General features: G+C 31.6%; 1 long non-coding RNA gene across 1 annotated transcript in view; it reads right to left on the bottom strand.

Moving 5' to 3' along the window:
- Positions 1 to 514: 514 nt before the first annotated feature.
- The window catches only part of LOC110460039, a 9,784-nt gene continuing 1,550 nt past the window's right edge, over positions 515 to 8,748 (bottom strand). Inside the window, exon 3 of the long non-coding RNA XR_002463960.1 lies at positions 515 to 7,704. This is a non-coding gene — a long non-coding RNA (uncharacterized LOC110460039). The remainder of the gene's footprint in view (positions 7,705 to 8,748) is intronic.

Genomic DNA, 8,748 nt, shown 5'->3' with positions numbered 1-8,748 from the left:
ACAAGGTTGTATGTGTACTATTGGGAGGTGGTAAATACAAATATAAATATAAACTTTATTTATTTTACAACAACTATGAAACAAGTTATTTAAACTTATATTAATCACCACTCTTGTTGGCCCAGATGTTAGCGCGCGGGGTATCTTAGTGTGGGAGGAAACTGGAGTTTCTGGGGAAAACCCACGTGGTCGGGCAGGTGACCCAATACCATTTCACGTCCAATCGGGGAATCGAACCCTGGCCGCCTTGGTGAAAGGAAAGTGCGCTATCCACTGCACCATCCGACGACCAATAACGGAAGGAAGTAGCTAATTACTTAAACTATGTAGCATAACATTTGTTCTGGTTTTATCAATAAGCTATTAGAATAAGCACTTACTGAAATGATACGAAAATCTGTATTTGTGATGTCCTACTTTTAAATTATAACCTGATATATCTCTGAAAGAAAAATGCTCATATGCGTTCTCTGTGAATATGACATTGGGTACAAATGACTAACAACTGATCGGAAAAAGAAAGCACTATATTTATTTAGTAAAGTGGATAGCAAACAAAATGTCTTAGGAGATACAAAGAAAGTGATAAACCGATATATTTGAAAAAATCATAAAATGGCAAACATCGTAATTCAACAATTGTTTTCATACATCTTAAACGAACATGTGTTTGGAACTTAGAAACCAAATCATGGTCATAAATATTAACACAGCAAGTGGTTGGTTTAGGTTCTGAAAACATTTTTCATACACTGTATTAAAAATGTATAAAAACAAGTATTGTTTTACAAAGTGTAATCCAAAACAATCCTAAACATCGTAGTCCAGCAAATGTTTGTTTTATATCATGAACCAGCAAGTGGTTGTTATATATCATGATCAAGAAAGTGTTTGTTATATATCATGATCCAGCAAGTGTTTGTTATATATCATAATCCAGCAACTGTTTGTTATATATCATGATCCAGCAAGTGTTTGTTATGTATCATGAACCAGCAAGTGTTTGTTATATATCATGATCCAGCAAGTGTTTGTTATATATCATGAACCAGCAAGTGTTAGTTATATATCATGATCCAGCAAGTGTTTGTTATATATCATGAACCAGCAAGTGTTTGTTATATATCATGATCCAGCAAATGTTTGCTATATATCATGATCCAGCAAGTGCTTGTCAAAATGATAATTTTCTGTGATAGCTATATTATCAATTTACACATAATAGTGACCATAGATAATTTTGGATATATAAAATTAAAGGACAAACGACATAAGGAACAAAGGTCCGAACAAGATATATAATAACAAAATGTATAAAAGCAACTCAATTTAATATATATGGAAAACGGCAGATTTTGTTAGGTAGCATAGTTATAAAGATGTCCCTGTCAATGTGTAAGAACTTTAACTTTACAATGATATGTCAAAGATTTAGATCGAGTTTACAGTAACCTATTCATTTGGTGCTGGATTGATCAAGTGGTGAAATGTATTCATTTCCATGTGATTGTAAAAACACCGCTGTTGAGCTTTATGACTTCTTATTTCTCTTCAAACGAGACCATATTTCTCTTCAAACGAGAAAAATCGAGACACAATATAATACTTTGAGTAAAAATAAATACATGTCTGAAAAAGTACAGCAATCAATTACTTTTACAATTACTTAATTACTTAAAAAGCGGCAATTGGTTTTTTGTTTGAAAGATAAACAGGTCTAGTTGTCTTATTATCCGTATCAACTTTTGAGTTCGGAATATTGTAATCATAGACGGTATTTCATTCCGAATTCGGACCAAGTATTATATCAGTAGCTTTTGTTTGCGTTCGTTATTCTCGTGTTTTTTATAGAGCTTATCAGAAAGTATAAAATTGCAAAACTTTGATAAGTAACATGTTCATTCTACGTTTCTACATTAAAGCCAAAATCAAACAAACTAAAAATAGAAGGCACTAAAATATTAGAAATATTTAGGAACATGTGATATATACAACTCACGAAGCGGTACAGATTGTAATCCATATTACATACTGTATAACAGGAAATGTCGGTGGAATTTTTCTGTCGTAGTTTAAAGTCATTTTGATTACTCAATGCTCATGTATATCAAACAGATTCATTGTATATATTTTTGAGACTCCATAGCAACCTTGCAAAACACGAATGTTCATACACAGCACACATTTCATGTTATACGGTAGCGTTGTGATAAATCGTATTCTAAACTGCATTTGCTCGTTACATATTTGTTCCTGTGTCAACTTATTAAGTCACCAACAAACAACAAACTCAAAACATACATAAGGTCTATATATAAAAAAAAACATGTTTTAACAGGATCTTTGCACTGTAATGATATTCAATGCAATACATACACATGTAATAATGAAATTCTGGTATTTATCCAGCTGTTGTGGATAAATTATTTTCTTAAAATATTTTGCCAATGGTTTGCTTCAAATTGTACATTTACACTATATACCAAATATAATTGATCACGGTCCAGTAAATACTTAAGTATTACATAAACAGAGCCAAAAGTAACCCGCTCGGATTGAATAGCCATTTTTATGAGAATATATAGAACGGGAGTTGTCCTAACACTAAAATATCCTTTGAGAGGATAATGCATATGTTTTAAATATAGGTTTTCTTGCCAAAGGAGCTAATATGACATTGAAAATATTGGGTTAAATAACATCAAATTTTTACTGAAATATCAAATGTGTTAAAGTATTCCCCTAATTGTGTCACGATACTGTAGATTATTGTCGCATTGATTAATCTAAATATGAATCTACCTAATACATTTCAGGTTGGCCAACATGAGCGGATAGATATACAAGTAAAGTACAGTAGACGAATGCTAACATTTTGTAAAAACCTAACACGGTTCAAAGATAAAACAAATGTAAGAAGATATATATACTGACAAACAAAATCAACACATTTCCCATAAATTGACCAACATTTCGTAATTGATCAATTGTTGTTATCAGTTTTGAATAACATGGTATCATACCTTTTTTTATCAATTCACTGTGATGCAACCTGTCGTCTTTCCGTTTGTTCTTCAATACCACTTAAGTTTGCAAAATGGCAACACATGGCGCAATTGATTATCTCTGCCAAAACGTCAAAGACATTCCCAAACTATATGAATTATTAGATAAACGCATTTGGACGCGCCCGAATCAACTTGAGGCTCTTGTTTGCGTGTCAGTATATTTTTAAACAAATGAGATACAGTTTATCGATTTAGTTAAACCTGTTCTAAAATCAGTAAGTAGTCATAGCATTAAGTCACATTGAAGTCACAACTATCTTCGAGAGAGGAATAGACTTCAACATATTAATTGTAAAATAAACTAAAAAACATGAAATTTGTGGGTATTTTCTTTCGAAGTTTAGAAACATTTTGATCACTTAATGCTTATGTATATCAATCAAATCCATTATATTTATTTTTGGGGCTCCATAGCAACCATGAAAAGCACAAATGTTCATACAAAGCAAACATTTCATGTTATGCAGTTTCGTTTGTCATAAGTCGTAATCCAAACTGCATTTAATTTGCTCACTATATATTTGTTGCTTTGTCAACTTAATAAATCACAAAAAACCGAACTCAAATCATGTATTAGGTATATAAAAACAGTATGTTTGAACAGGATCTTTACACTGTAATTATATAAAAAGCATCGCATCCACATGTATTGATAAAGTTCTGGTATTTGTCCAGCTGTTTTGGATCAAGTGTATTGCAACAATAACTTTGCAATGATTTGCTGCGATATTGTACATTTACACTACGTACAAAATGGAAGGTAAACCAGACTCTAAAACTACATCGTTAGATATATATCAAGAATTATAATCACCCGTTCAAAAACAATTGAACATGGTTTCTGCATTTCATGCTTGATTTGTCTGATGGAGAGAAGGGACTATTTGTAAATAAAAACGCGGTTTCGTGAACGTAACTGGATCGTCACGGAGACAAACGTAATGTCTCAGAGTAGTGATCTAATGAACTTTACCTTAACCAAGATATGTAAAAATTGATCACTCTCGTTACACGATGATTGTCTGTGGACAAAATGTATTACTTTTTCTATCCTAAACTTAGTTCAATCAATACTACGTCTGCTATTCGATGAAGATCGTTCGTATTGTTAAAAAGCCATCTTATCCCTTTGTTTATAATGATGATGATAAGATTACGTTTTGCATCCACATTTCATGATAACGATCCTAGTGAGTATATAAATCTGTAAAAGAAGATAATCAAATGTCTAATTTAAAAAATATCGAGAAAAAACAAACCTATGGATTAGAGTTTACAAACAATAATAATGATTGTCTGTCACTTTCTTGCAAACGCTATACAATCTAAAAGCAATAATAACATACACAAACAATAAAATCATTCAGCAATGTACAGTAATTGAATATACATCCTACATGGCGATGACAAAACAGTGTATCAATAGAACATTACAATTATTTGTTCTGTATCATATACACAGAATAAGTACACAGGTAACACAAACAAATCAGTCAAAATGCTACAGTAGTACTTTATCATCAAACTGTGTGTAACGTATGTTAATCCTAAGCTTCGTATACAAATGTATTAACTGCTACTATTGTTACACGATTGAAATATTGGTTATGTATGGCAATAATTAACAAAACCTGGACTAAATAAGATCATTATATCATGCTTTCTTATTCAAAAGAAAATTTCATTTCAATGTAAATAATAATATTCCTTAGCAAACAACTGGACCATTGATCTCGCTCCAGCATACCCTTACGTAATACATAAACAGAACCGAAAGTAAACGGTCACGTTTAAGACAATATGTAGAACAGGAGTTCTCCTAACACTAAAATGTCCCTTTAGAGGGTACTGTATATGCTTTAAATATAAGTTTTCTTGCAAAGGTAGGTAATATGACATTGAAAATATTGGGTTTAAATGCATCCCCTATCTATTTTGATATCCTAAGTGTAAGCGGATTCCTGCAATTATGTCCCTATATTTTCCTGTTTCTTTAAGCATGCTGATGGTACGGTTACGTTATGCATCAACCTTTGCTTATGACGATGCTAGTGAATATATAAATCTGGTTAAGAAAATCTGTATAAGAAGATAATCACGTAAATAATCAAAGAAACAAGAAATATAAACATTTGGATTATAGTTTACATACGGTAATAAAAAAATGTCTGTCACTTTGTAGTAAACACCATACCATCTACACTCAATAATTAAATACTCAGACTAACTCATACAGCAATTTACATCCTACATGGAGATTAGCAATACAGTGTACATTTTGTATCAATAGAACATTGCAATAATTTGTTCTATATCGTATACACAGGTCAACAAATCTAGACACAAGATTTTAAAACAACATCGTTAGATATATATTGAGAATTATGAACACGCGTTCAAAGATATTTGAACATAGTTTCTGCATTTCGTGCTTGCTTGGTCTGACGGAAAGAAGGGACTATTTGCGAAAAAAGCACTATCGTAAACGAAACTAGATAGTCCCTGAGACAACGCAATTGCCCGAGAGAAGTGATTTACTGCAGATTGCCTCAACGTAATCCCTCTCGTTACACGGTTGTTTCTTGTGGGAAAATAGTGTATTACTTTTTTTCCATACTAAACTATGTTCAAACAATATAACGTCTATTATTCGATGAATGTGTTTATCGTTCATATTGTTAACAAAGTCATTTGATCACTTTCTATAAGCATGTTGATGATGCGGATACGTTATGCATCAACAATTGCTGATGACGATGCTAGTGAATATATATATATATATATATATCTGTATTAGAAGATAATCAAGTGTATAGTAAAAAACCCGAGAAATATTATCTTTTGGATTAAAGGTTACAAACGATACTAAAAAAATGTCTTTCATTTTCTTACAAACACCACACAATTTAAAAACAATAATGAAATACCCAAACCATAAATCAAATCTGTCATTTCCTTGCAAAAAGCATTCAATATAAAAGCAATTAAAATAATATACTCAAACCATACACTCATTTAGCAATCTACAGGCTACATGGAGATGACACAACAGTGTATCAATAGAGCATTGCAATTATTTGTTCTATATCTTAAACACGGGTTAAGTACAAAGGTAACATAAACAAATCAGTCAAAATGATACAGTAGTTCAGTTCGTCTTCATCAAAATGTTTGTAATGTATGTTAATCCTAAGCCTCTCATAGTAACTGTTATTTTAGTATAAAAAAGTATTAACTACCTATGGTGGATAAATTTATGTTATATATTTAAGATATTTAAACTTTGATTATGTATGGCGACAGTTTGACTAAATTAGCATCTTTTATAAAAGAAAATTCTAATGTAAAATTATTATTTTATTTTAAAGTAAATGATATTATTACTAAAGGAACAGCCTGTTTATAGACCATGGTCCTACGTACTGCATAAACAGAACCGAAAGTAAACTGCTTGGGCTGAATGGTCATTATAGACAATATATAGAACAGGAGTTGTCCTAACAAAACATATTTCATGAGAGGATACCGTTTATGCTTAAAAAATAGGTTTTCGTGTAAATGAAAGTCATATGACATAGGAAATATTGGGTTAAAAAGAATCAAATATCTATTGTGATATCCTATGAGTTAACGTATTCCTGCAATTATGTCACCATACTTTCCGGTAAATTATTGTTGCATGGTTTAATCTAAATATGAGTCTAAAAATATATTTCAAATTGGCAAACATGAGTGGATGCATACACAAAAAACACCTACGGTAGACGAGTTCTAACATTTTGTTTAAGTCTACCAACAATTTAAAGGTAAAACAAATGTCAGCGAATATATTAAAACTGACACGCAAACAAAACACATCTACAAATATTTGACCAAAATTCTATAATATTAATAAATTGTTGTCTCAATTTTCAATAACATGGCATCATACATGTTCTCTGTCAATAGACTGGGATGCAACCTGTCGTCTTGCCGTATTTTCTTCAACACAACGCAAGTATTAAAAAAGTATACTCGGCCTTAAATGGCACGACATGCAATGGATTATCTTTGCCAAAAATATGTATATACAAAATATTCACTGTATATTGCAGGTGATATATATTCCCTCTTTCAGTAAGACATGAACCATCCTGATACGCTGAATTTGGCTGAACTGTCAAATAATTTACATCGACACCCATAATCACATTGTCATTGTTTCTTAATTCCAAGCATGTCGAGTTTACAGTGTCGATTTAATGTTTGTTCATTGTGTTATTGTAAATATAGTTAATGCAAACATGAAAAAGTGAATGATGAGTCAAACTTTGATACATCTGTCACTTGATCTTCCTGATTAATCAGGCTGACCAGATTTGTGCTGTTGTATGCCAGTCCATCTGACAAAGCTTCATCGCTGTCAACAAACTGCCTATAGTTGCCTTCGCATGGGAACTGTCTATCCAACACCGAAGGAGAGCTTTCATCCTTACCTGGAATGTGACAGGATGACCTTGCCCATGCTGCTCTATGATCTGAGGTGATAATCCAAGCTCCAAGAACAGGTTGGAGAACTTGTTGTCAATGTTGGTGACGATTTGCTTTATTTCAGCCTTAGATGGGACTCTATCCCAAACTTCAATTGGAACCAAATCTGTAAACAAATGTTATCTGCTGCTTTACAAGGTATAATGTTTTTAAAATAAATATTTAAAATAAGGTATGATATACTCATAAATGCAAATACTTATGTTTTTAGACGGAACAAAATGTATGAAAAAGATAAAATGCATTATACCTTGTGGACTCATTTTTATCAAAATAGATACCTTCTTTCAAATTTAAGTATCATAAGTAACGTTTTCAGTTAATGAAAAAAGGATTTTTTCTTTTTTTCTTGGGTGTACAACAAACTTAAAGGGAAATGTATTACAATTTTTCTCTAAAAAGTGTTCCGTTTTGGGTACTATCACGTTTTATTAAATTTTTGCCAGTGAAATATCGGATTCTATCAACATGATAAAACTGATATCTTTCACATTGTGACAAATATCAAAAGTGATAGTTTCACAGTGTGAAAATATCACTTTTTGTTATTGACCAATCATAACGGTATCTTCTATTCGCTGCATTCAAAGGCAACGATTTTTTGTTAAGATTCAAATGAAGCGACGGTAGAATAATTGGATGCTATGGTGGATGTTTGGTACACACACTCCAGTATTTACATAAATATACAATTAATAACATTTCATAAGCAATCATACCAGACAATAGCAGAAAACGTCGGAATTGCGTTGAGAATCCCTTTCAAAATGGCGCGCAGCCTTGTTGTCAAGCGTGACGTCATTATAATATGGCGTTAATTATTTCTGATTCCCGCCTTTTTTTAATGCATTACCATTTTCATGTTATATGCTTTAAAAATGTAATAAATAGAAAATTGAATGGTGCTGCGCACTCGTGAAAATTATCAAAATATTAGCCACACTTGTGAAATATATTTGTTATTACTATAGACACCATTAAGGTAATAGGATTGTGTCGCCATTTCTCAGTAGAATTTCTTCAAATTTTGTAGTTATATTGCTTTAAAGTAAAGAAAATTTTCTGCCGCAAAAAAAATATAGGTTGTCAAAATTTTAAGGATTTTAAATGGATATTTATGTAGAAAGGAGTGAATTTTGAAAAAAAAAAT

Source organism: Mizuhopecten yessoensis, unplaced genomic scaffold (genome assembly GCF_002113885.1).
Source record: "Mizuhopecten yessoensis strain PY_sf001 unplaced genomic scaffold, ASM211388v2 scaffold10305, whole genome shotgun sequence".
Taxonomy (NCBI): Eukaryota; Metazoa; Mollusca; class Bivalvia; order Pectinida; family Pectinidae; genus Mizuhopecten; species Mizuhopecten yessoensis.
Note: the sequence above shows the minus strand (reverse complement) of the source record. Positions and strands in the feature narration are given on the sequence as shown.